Source organism: Coptis chinensis, chromosome 5 (genome assembly GCF_015680905.1).
Source record: "Coptis chinensis isolate HL-2020 chromosome 5, ASM1568090v1, whole genome shotgun sequence".
In the NCBI taxonomy this organism is placed as follows: domain Eukaryota; kingdom Viridiplantae; phylum Streptophyta; class Magnoliopsida; order Ranunculales; family Ranunculaceae; genus Coptis; species Coptis chinensis.
Genome location: NC_141460.1, coordinates 39,753,172 through 39,761,728, shown reverse-complemented (window position 1 = coordinate 39,761,728; position 8,557 = coordinate 39,753,172). Strand labels below are relative to the sequence as shown.

Here is an 8,557-nt window from a genome sequence, read left to right as displayed (position 1 = left end):
ACATAAGGTAGGCCCCATTCCGAGGTCTGAGTCCAAAGATATGGCCTTCGAAAAGTTCTCACGACTTTGTGTCTTTCAAGTTACCCCAGCGTCGACTTTTCAGGTTTTGACCGGGCTTTAGAAAGGCTTTGTCTTCTTGAATCTTGGCCTTTAATCACGGAACTCCTTAGTAACTGACCTTTGCTCCTTTATCTCACTAAAGTGGCACATTTCTACACATAATGGACTTTGAAACTTGAAATGCATAAAAACACGTAATTAGTGTTAACTCTTAATTATTACTCACATAATTGGTCTAATAGTATGACTGTTACAGGGTTAAAACTACAGTTTTGGGCTCTTATCAAACCACCCCCAAACAGCATTTTGTTTGTCCTCAAGCAAAGATGAGAAATTATAATAAGTGACCAAAAATGGAGTTCTATCTACTCGTTTACTGAAAGCGACATTTGTATGCAACAAGGCCTTAAACCACTAGGAATTCCCTAGTGAAACGAGTTATAGCCTCGTGAGAGTTTTCCAGATGAAGGTACTCACAAACTTCATCTATACTACAACGACTAAGAAATAAAGCTATTGTTTCCTTTATTCATGCTCTAAATTAACTATACCTCTCACTAGCAATGCATATAGAGTAATCAAGTCAAAACCTAAGCTAATATATGCATAATAATCAATCATCTACAATAAACATATATACAATGAGTAATACTATGAAAATGCCTAGCAGGTTAAGTTTCTGAAACTTCGAATAAGCGTCCCTAAATAGGTTCTCACAATAATAGTCAAGATACAACACTCTAATTTTTCCACTCAAGTTCAAATTACTCCGATTAATGCGGTGGGCACACTTTACCTTACAATCTCAATGACAACAAGGAAGCCGAGTCGATCAAACACATCTACCACTAACTATCACACTAACCTATTCCTAATTGAGCTAGAGGTCTTTATTAGGTGTTGCGGGGATTAGGAGATGGTTTAAGAAGGAAAGAAATGGATATTCAAAAAGGACAAGTCTGAGATAATAGAGTTTTCATATTATGTAACTTAGAGAAAACCTTGCTATTTTCTTTTGCTTCTATACTTTGTTTCCATCCTTAGCCATATTTTTTTTTTTCTTTGGCTTTTGACTCCTTTTATTCTATTTTTTTTTTTTGGAGTTTTTATTTTATTTCTATTTCTATTTTTCTTTTCTTTGGATGGAAACTTCTTTTCTTTATTTTCTGAAGCAATTAACTAACTTTTGTTTACACAGGTTTTTCTCTTCTTCTTTCTTCCTCATTCTATTCTCAAACTTATTCTAGATTGGGTAGGTTGAATTTTTTATTTTGTTTTGTTTTTGTAACAGGGTAAAGGATTTGTGGTTTATGAAAGGCTAAAGAAAGGCTCGAGGGGCTTAATTACGGAAAATAATTCACAGGTTTGAATTTCTGGCTATATCGATCCAAAGAGGGCCTAAATTCTCGCTTAGGATATGGTTTAGTGATCAAGCAAGTGGACGTGTGATTTCTCTATCCGGATTTTACTTCTCCCTTGTGTCATTTCTCAAATGTTTCGCTCATATAAAGCTTTAGGCTATATTCTCACAGGATTTGTAAAATAAGTACTCTAGCCTAGATTTCAGAAACTTACTGCTAACAATCATAGATACTCATGTAATATATTTATAGATAGATGCAAAGATTATTACCTACATATTAACCTAAGTTTCTAACAATTATTCTGATGCAAAAGCTACGTGAGACTTCTAGATTGTTAAGAGCATAGAGAAGGAAAACAATACCAATATTCCTAAGTGTATAGCATGAACTTATTTATTTATATTTTTGAATTTTTGAAATTTTAACTAGAAAACAAATGCATATTATACATATCTATATCCTAACAGATGCCTTAATTACACGTGTTTCTATGCCCCCAAACAAGAAGCATGCTTTGTCCTCAAAGTATTGTAAATAAAGAGGGTAGGAAAAATACCATTGAAACGTGTGAAATTCAGGAACATCTGCAAAATAAAGTTAGAACGTACTAACATAGGAAATAAAACCGACGCTAACTCTATAATGAAGTTCTACCCATTATGGGGTTAACAAGAATGAAATTGCTTGGGACATAAGCGGACACTAACTAGAATGAAAACTTACCTTATCTCCCCGCGATTACTCATCATCTTCCTCATCCTCTTCTTCTTTAAAGAAGTGAGGTTCCTTTGCGTCCTACCATGCCATGATAATTTGCCAGGCTTCCCGCCATTTATCATCTATTATTGCTAATCTATTAAGAGCCACTTGGTCTGACGGGGTGTAGGGTGCAACCTGATGAGGTTGTATCCTCCACCCGTGCCAAGTCATTGCACGGAAAGATCGAATAATACTATTGGTGGGTCGCATGCGGTTAATGAATCGTAATCCAATCCGCGGAAACGCGTGTACAAAAAAAAAGGAAAGAAACATAGCATAATACGGAAACTAGAACAGGCATAAGAAGGAACTTATGCCTCATGCTATGGGATCGAGCTAAACTAGACATCAAGGTTCGGGAAGGTCATGACACATACGTCCCGCGTGGCTAAAGCAAGGAAGACGCTGCAAGTGGCATCATTCACGTAAGAAAAACGCCATTCCCCTAAAATGTTTAGCATGATCCAAAACATAACAGCCTCCTATGTTCATGGACCCAGGCTACCAAAGGCGACATTATAGTCCCTTTGGTCCTCGATATCGAAAAATGCCCCCCCCCATAGGACTCATGCAAAACTCATAAGTGTAGACATACATATTATCTACCCAATAGCACCATGGGTCTTGTATTTCAGCCGGGCATAGCAAGTCCAAGAACAAATGCTAGCAAGAACCTCGGTAATTTCCATTGGTTCATTATCAATGTTGATGGAGAACACTTTGTTCTCCATCCGGTCTTTCAAAGAAAATGCAGTTATCATAAAAATAAGATGCTAGTGTTGGAGAATAAAGTGCATCAGGTCTTACCATAAGCGGCTCCCAGCCAACGTATGTGATCGCCTCGCGAAACCAAGCACCATAAGTAGTGCTTTGGAACAAATCCTCGAAAGACTGTTCCGGTATCAATGTTGGAGATGTCATCTCAAAATTACGCTCTGGAATAGATGCGAATGAACCGGAAACTACCCCCAGAAATATGGAATTTTTCTGGTCCACGGAAGTCAGGGTGCGAGTGCGCTCTCTTAGGGTGCGAGTGCGCTCTGAAGATTTGGAATTCTAGTGTTTGAGCGCGGGTCGCGCTCACCTTGGGCGCGAGTGTGCTCTGACAAAAAAACTGAAAAAATTGCAAAGCGTGAGTATGCTCCTGTAGGGCGCGAGTGTGCTCGGAGTTGCTGAAACTCGGAAAATGAGACGAAACGTGGGAATCGTGGGAGTGAAAGGTGAGTGATGGAGGTTAGGTGTAGTGTGAGTTGTGAGTGTAGAATATATGAAGTTTATATACGTTTTAAGTTGTTAAAATGGATCGGAAAGTTGCCAAAAAGTTTTTACGGCAGTTTCCGGAAATACCAAGATTTCCAAACCCGAAATGGAAACAACTCATTTTCTTGATTCTAAAACAAACCTAGTATCTTTTAGGTTGAATTTATGATAGAATCTACCTATTTAATCGAGATTTCATCCTACAATGATACTTATTCATAGATATGCCTAAACGGCCATATTTTCACCTTGACTCCGCAATAAATTCTAAGACGAGGGTCATATAAAAATCATGCTGGAATAGATAAAACCACCCCCAAACAATTTGGGAAGGTGGGATCAATATTAAACAACCACGCATAATGAAAATAACCGCATTATATTAAAATTTTCATTCGAAGTACATTTCACTACAAAATTCAAATTATAGAAATAAAACTTACATGAAAATAAGTGACAATAATGAAACTACAAATAAAAATAGAACATCAAACGATACTATCCCTAATCACTCCTCAGATCGGTTATGAGGGCGACGCCAGGAGATGGCTCCTGAGCTCCCGATGGGCCAGCACCATTCGTCCTTCGGTGACGACGCTCGTGCCTCGATGGTGTGTCCTCAGAAGGAGAATCCCCATGAGGTGGGAATCGTGCAAGCATTTCGGTCCGGAACTGGCGCTAAGCTTCTAGCTCGGCCCTTATCTGTTCCCACCTCTCATCCTCTCTCTGGGTACGGATCTCGAAGTTATGATGGATAGTTGCCTGTCGAGTCCGGAGGTGTTGATGGATAGTTATGATGGATAGTTGCCACGATGAATCACAGCCATGCATTCTGCATCTGACCAACACCTCTCCAGGGCATCCGCATCAAAACAAGTCAAGTCCTCCTCATCCTCCGTGGCATTCTGATTTCCCCCATCCTCCTCGGCATTCTCATTTCCACCATCCTCCTCGTCTTCTTCTCTATCCTCAGGCAGCCTCCAAACTCGTTGGACACACTCCTTATAGATGCGAGGGTTTCGGTGTAGGGTGATGTAAGACCTATCAGACGCCTGAGCTGCTTTCAACTTCAGCATGATCTTGGTTATCAACACAGGGAGAGGTGTAACAGACTTCCCTACTCCCCTAATCATGCTAAGCAAAAACTCCAAGATATAGAACTCGTACTTCTGCTCTTGGAGTATCCATAAGATGTGGAGGCAGTTCAGGCCGATGTCGCTGACCTTCTCCTTCCCCAGGACGTTCCAACCAATCCACTGAGCTGCAGCCAGCTGGTTGGTTCTAAGGGATGCCTGACGAACACAATGCGATCTCGCATTGTAGTTCCCTTCGGTAACTGTCACGTTCATCAATGGCTCTACCCCATTATATTGGGACTCCTGCAACGTGACAGTTAGATGGATTCTAGGCGGAATGCCTAGAATCTCCGCCAACAACCCAGTAGTCACTTCCTTCCTCCTCTTCGCCACCGTAACAAAAATCCTAGTCCCCTCCAACTCCCTCGTATTGTAGAACCGTCTGACTAAGTCTTCGTGGTAATAGGCTTCAGTCGAGTACCACAAGCTATTCCAGTCTCTACTGATCATTTCGTCACCGTAAAACGGCGCGAAGTGGTCGCCAGTAAAAGCTTGTTCTGGTAAAATTCGGCGTTGTTGAGCCATTGGAAGTTTGAATACGGTTTGAGGTTTGTAGAAGGTAGGGGGAAGCAATGAGGGATACCTCACTAAAAAGAACGATGGTGGTGGTGGTGTGGTGGCGCGGCAGCACCAAATTTTTTTTTTTATATTGATTTTCCGGTGGTTTTTGTTGATGGAAATTGGTGGAGGTTGTGGGCGTCGCGGTTGGAGTCGATTTGGGTTGGGTCTTGGATTGTGGGCGTGGTAATTTGGTTTTGTTTTTATTTTTTATTTTTTTTTTGGTTTTGGAATCTTTGGTGGGCGTTAATGGCGGTTCTGAGAAGATGACCGCGACTGTTGGCCAAAGGTAAGGGCGCAAGTGCGCTGTCGGTGGGCGCGGGTTGGGCCCAATCCCACATCGAAATTTGTGCATTTTTCAATTTTTTCGCAAAACTTCAAATCAAAATTGCCGCTTCGTTACCGGTCCGATTTTTTGCGAATGAGATATGGAAATGATCATGAGAGAATTTCCAATCCAATGATCCATAAAACACTCTATTCCGACCGTGGATGACATATAAGATAGTGGAAAACGCCTTGAAGTGTGTGCATGACGTACGTTATGCGAACGACTGAACTCTAAATTCAAGATTAGGTCAACCCGGATTGTAATACAATTAAACGGCCTAAGCAACTGTAATGGGACATAAACATTCTAGTATCGGAAACATTTAACACCCACCCCCCCAAAAAAATTTTTTACAACGAAGCTTAGAAAATTTGTTTTAGCAAATGGTCTTTTAAAGTCCGATTCCCCGAGACTTCCTAGATTACTATGTTTATTCTTTAATAAATATATATATATATATATATATATATATATATATATATATATATATATATATATATATATATATATATATATATATACTTTTAAAAAAAGAAAAACAATAAACAAGAAAGACATAATTCACCCCATAGAGAAACATGACTCAAAAATCCGAGAAAAACATGCAAGAGTGGAAAACGTGAATTATGTTAAATATGGACTTAGGATCCGGTACTTACAGCCACACACTCTGTAGGGAGGGCCCGGTTACCTTAATGGTGCACTCACCAATATATGGAAATGAAAGGAAATGCACCAAACACAAAAGTTGAGTCGTTTATAGTCAGATACTAGAGACTTTATCTAAACATATGTATGAACATGCAGTTTATCATATATCAACAACCGAAATAGTTGTGGATCATTCCATAAATAAATATCACAGAAAACATATCCAAACACAATCAAGCATCAAGATTTCCTATGACGCAACCTAGTGAAATGAAAGCGAAGTCGGATCACCCTATTTCGTAACCTAGCATGCACCTTCTTTTTCATTTTTGAACGAGTGGGTGTTCTAGTAAATAAGTGTGGAAAAGTGAATGGTTGTGGAGGATATGGTCGATATGGATAAGTTGTAGAAGGATAGCATGTAAAAAATGAGGATGTGGGTTTAGCACAAAACTTATTCATGGTGTGTGTAGGGACTGTCTCAAGTCTGAAAATGAAGGTGTCAAACGCTTTTGTCTTCTGAAGTATTTGTTTACTAGGTGGATTTAAAAAATTATGAAGCATAGAAGAAACAAAAGGATCGAGTGCAAACTCGAGATTCCTTTGAAAGGGTGGAAGGAGGGAAGTCGAGGTGGATGTTGTGGAAAGTAGTTCTTGATAGGATAAATTATCACCTGCTCTAAGAAACTCATCGAATTGCTCATCTAGATTGGTCATATTCTCGTTACTATGATAGTCCTCTACATCTTTGAGAAAGTCATCTATCTCATCCTCATCCGTAATATGTGTATCGACTAAAGTAGGGATGGAAATGTTGGAGTCTGAACTTCCAAAGGAAAGAAATTTGGGCATATGATTATCAGGGAACGTGTTGTTGAAATAATCTCGAGCAAAGCTTTCGATCATGCTAACCTCTCCATCCATAGACGAATCGGGTAACTGTGTCTTTGTTTTAAAAACATTGACTTCAACAGCAAGATGGCCAAAAGACATGGACATTGAACCATCGCGGCAATTAATGAGCGCATTGGTAGTTACCAGGAAAGGACGCCCTAATATGATCGGGACAGAGTCATTAACGACTTCTGTATCGAGGATGACAAAATCAGTCGGATAGTAAAAATCTTGAACTTTTACCAGAACATTTTCGACCACACCCTTAGGATACTTAATAGACCGATCAGCTAATTGCAACGTCATTTTAGTGGGTTGCATCTCATCTAGACCTATTTGTCTATACAAATAAAATGGGAGTAAGTTAACACTAGCCCCCAAGTCTAATAACGCGTTAGGTTCACTATTAATGGAACAAGCTTGTTCATAGGCTATAGGACAGTGGGAGTCGGGATGCTCAGGGCTCCAACAGAAACTACATGGATTTGAATTTATGTTCATGACGGGGATAGACTTTTGTTGAACAGAAATGGCCTCTACCTTTTTAGTGAGTGATTCAATTAGAGTTTTAAGCTCGGGATCGTGTTTAATTTCAAACATACCGGCGGCCTTAACTGTATTTGATGAACTAGCGGAGCGGTGGATATCATCACTAACCCCCAGCTTGTTCTTTCGCTTTAGTTTGATCCTCTAAAATTTATAAGCCTCCGAGGCTCCTTTTTTCTTAAGAAACTACCCCCATTCATTATGTCTAGGACTTCTTTATGGTGGTGTAGAAGTCCTTTGAAAAGGCACGAACTAACGTGTCTTTTCGCTAAGTTATGATGTGGACACTCTATAAGGAGATCGGTGAAACGATTCCAAGCCTCAAAAATGTTTCATGAGGATTTTGTCGAAAAGAAATGAATCTTGGAAAGCATCTCATCCGTCTTTAGGGGTGGGTAAAATGTTCCATAAACAAATTGAACAAGTTTAGCCCACGAGTCCACGTAATTAGGCGCTTTGGGCGCTTAACCAAGACGCCTTTATCGGCAAAAGGTGAAAGGGAATACCCCGAGTTTAATTTGTTCCGCACCAACCGTAGGATGGTGGAATGTTGTTAGGACTTGTTCAATCCTACGATAAAGCCGATAAGGTTTTTCATGGTCTAATCCATGAAAAACGGGTAACAAATTAAAAATATTTGGGGTGATTCGGAAATCCCCCACTCGGTCTGCTAGAACGATGCAAGATTTGGGGCTATCACTTAAGGCTTTGTAGAAGTCAGAGAGAGGAGTCTCTTCTTCGTCGGGCATTATGTCAGGTGATGTGTGTGAAATAGTAGCTAGAGGTGTAGTGGGTGGTATACTAGATAGACTTGTTTGTTGACGTTGTTGTGTAATTACGTTCGGTGTTTTTGTTCAGCCACACTTTAATCTCATACAAGGCTAAAACCAAATTTAGCTAAACACATCAACCTCCAAACAATTCTGATATACTAGTATAAACCTCTAACAGGAGATGCGAGGTGCGGAGGAAAGGAATACCTGATTGCGTCCTTGCTT

At 39.9% G+C, this 8,557-nt stretch overlaps 1 pseudogene; it reads left to right on the top strand.

The window, feature by feature from the left end:
- The first annotated feature begins 7,829 nt into the window (after positions 1–7,829).
- Positions 7,830–7,923, top strand: LOC147497492 (small nucleolar RNA R71; annotated as a pseudogene).
- Positions 7,924–8,557: the final 634 nt, after the last annotated feature.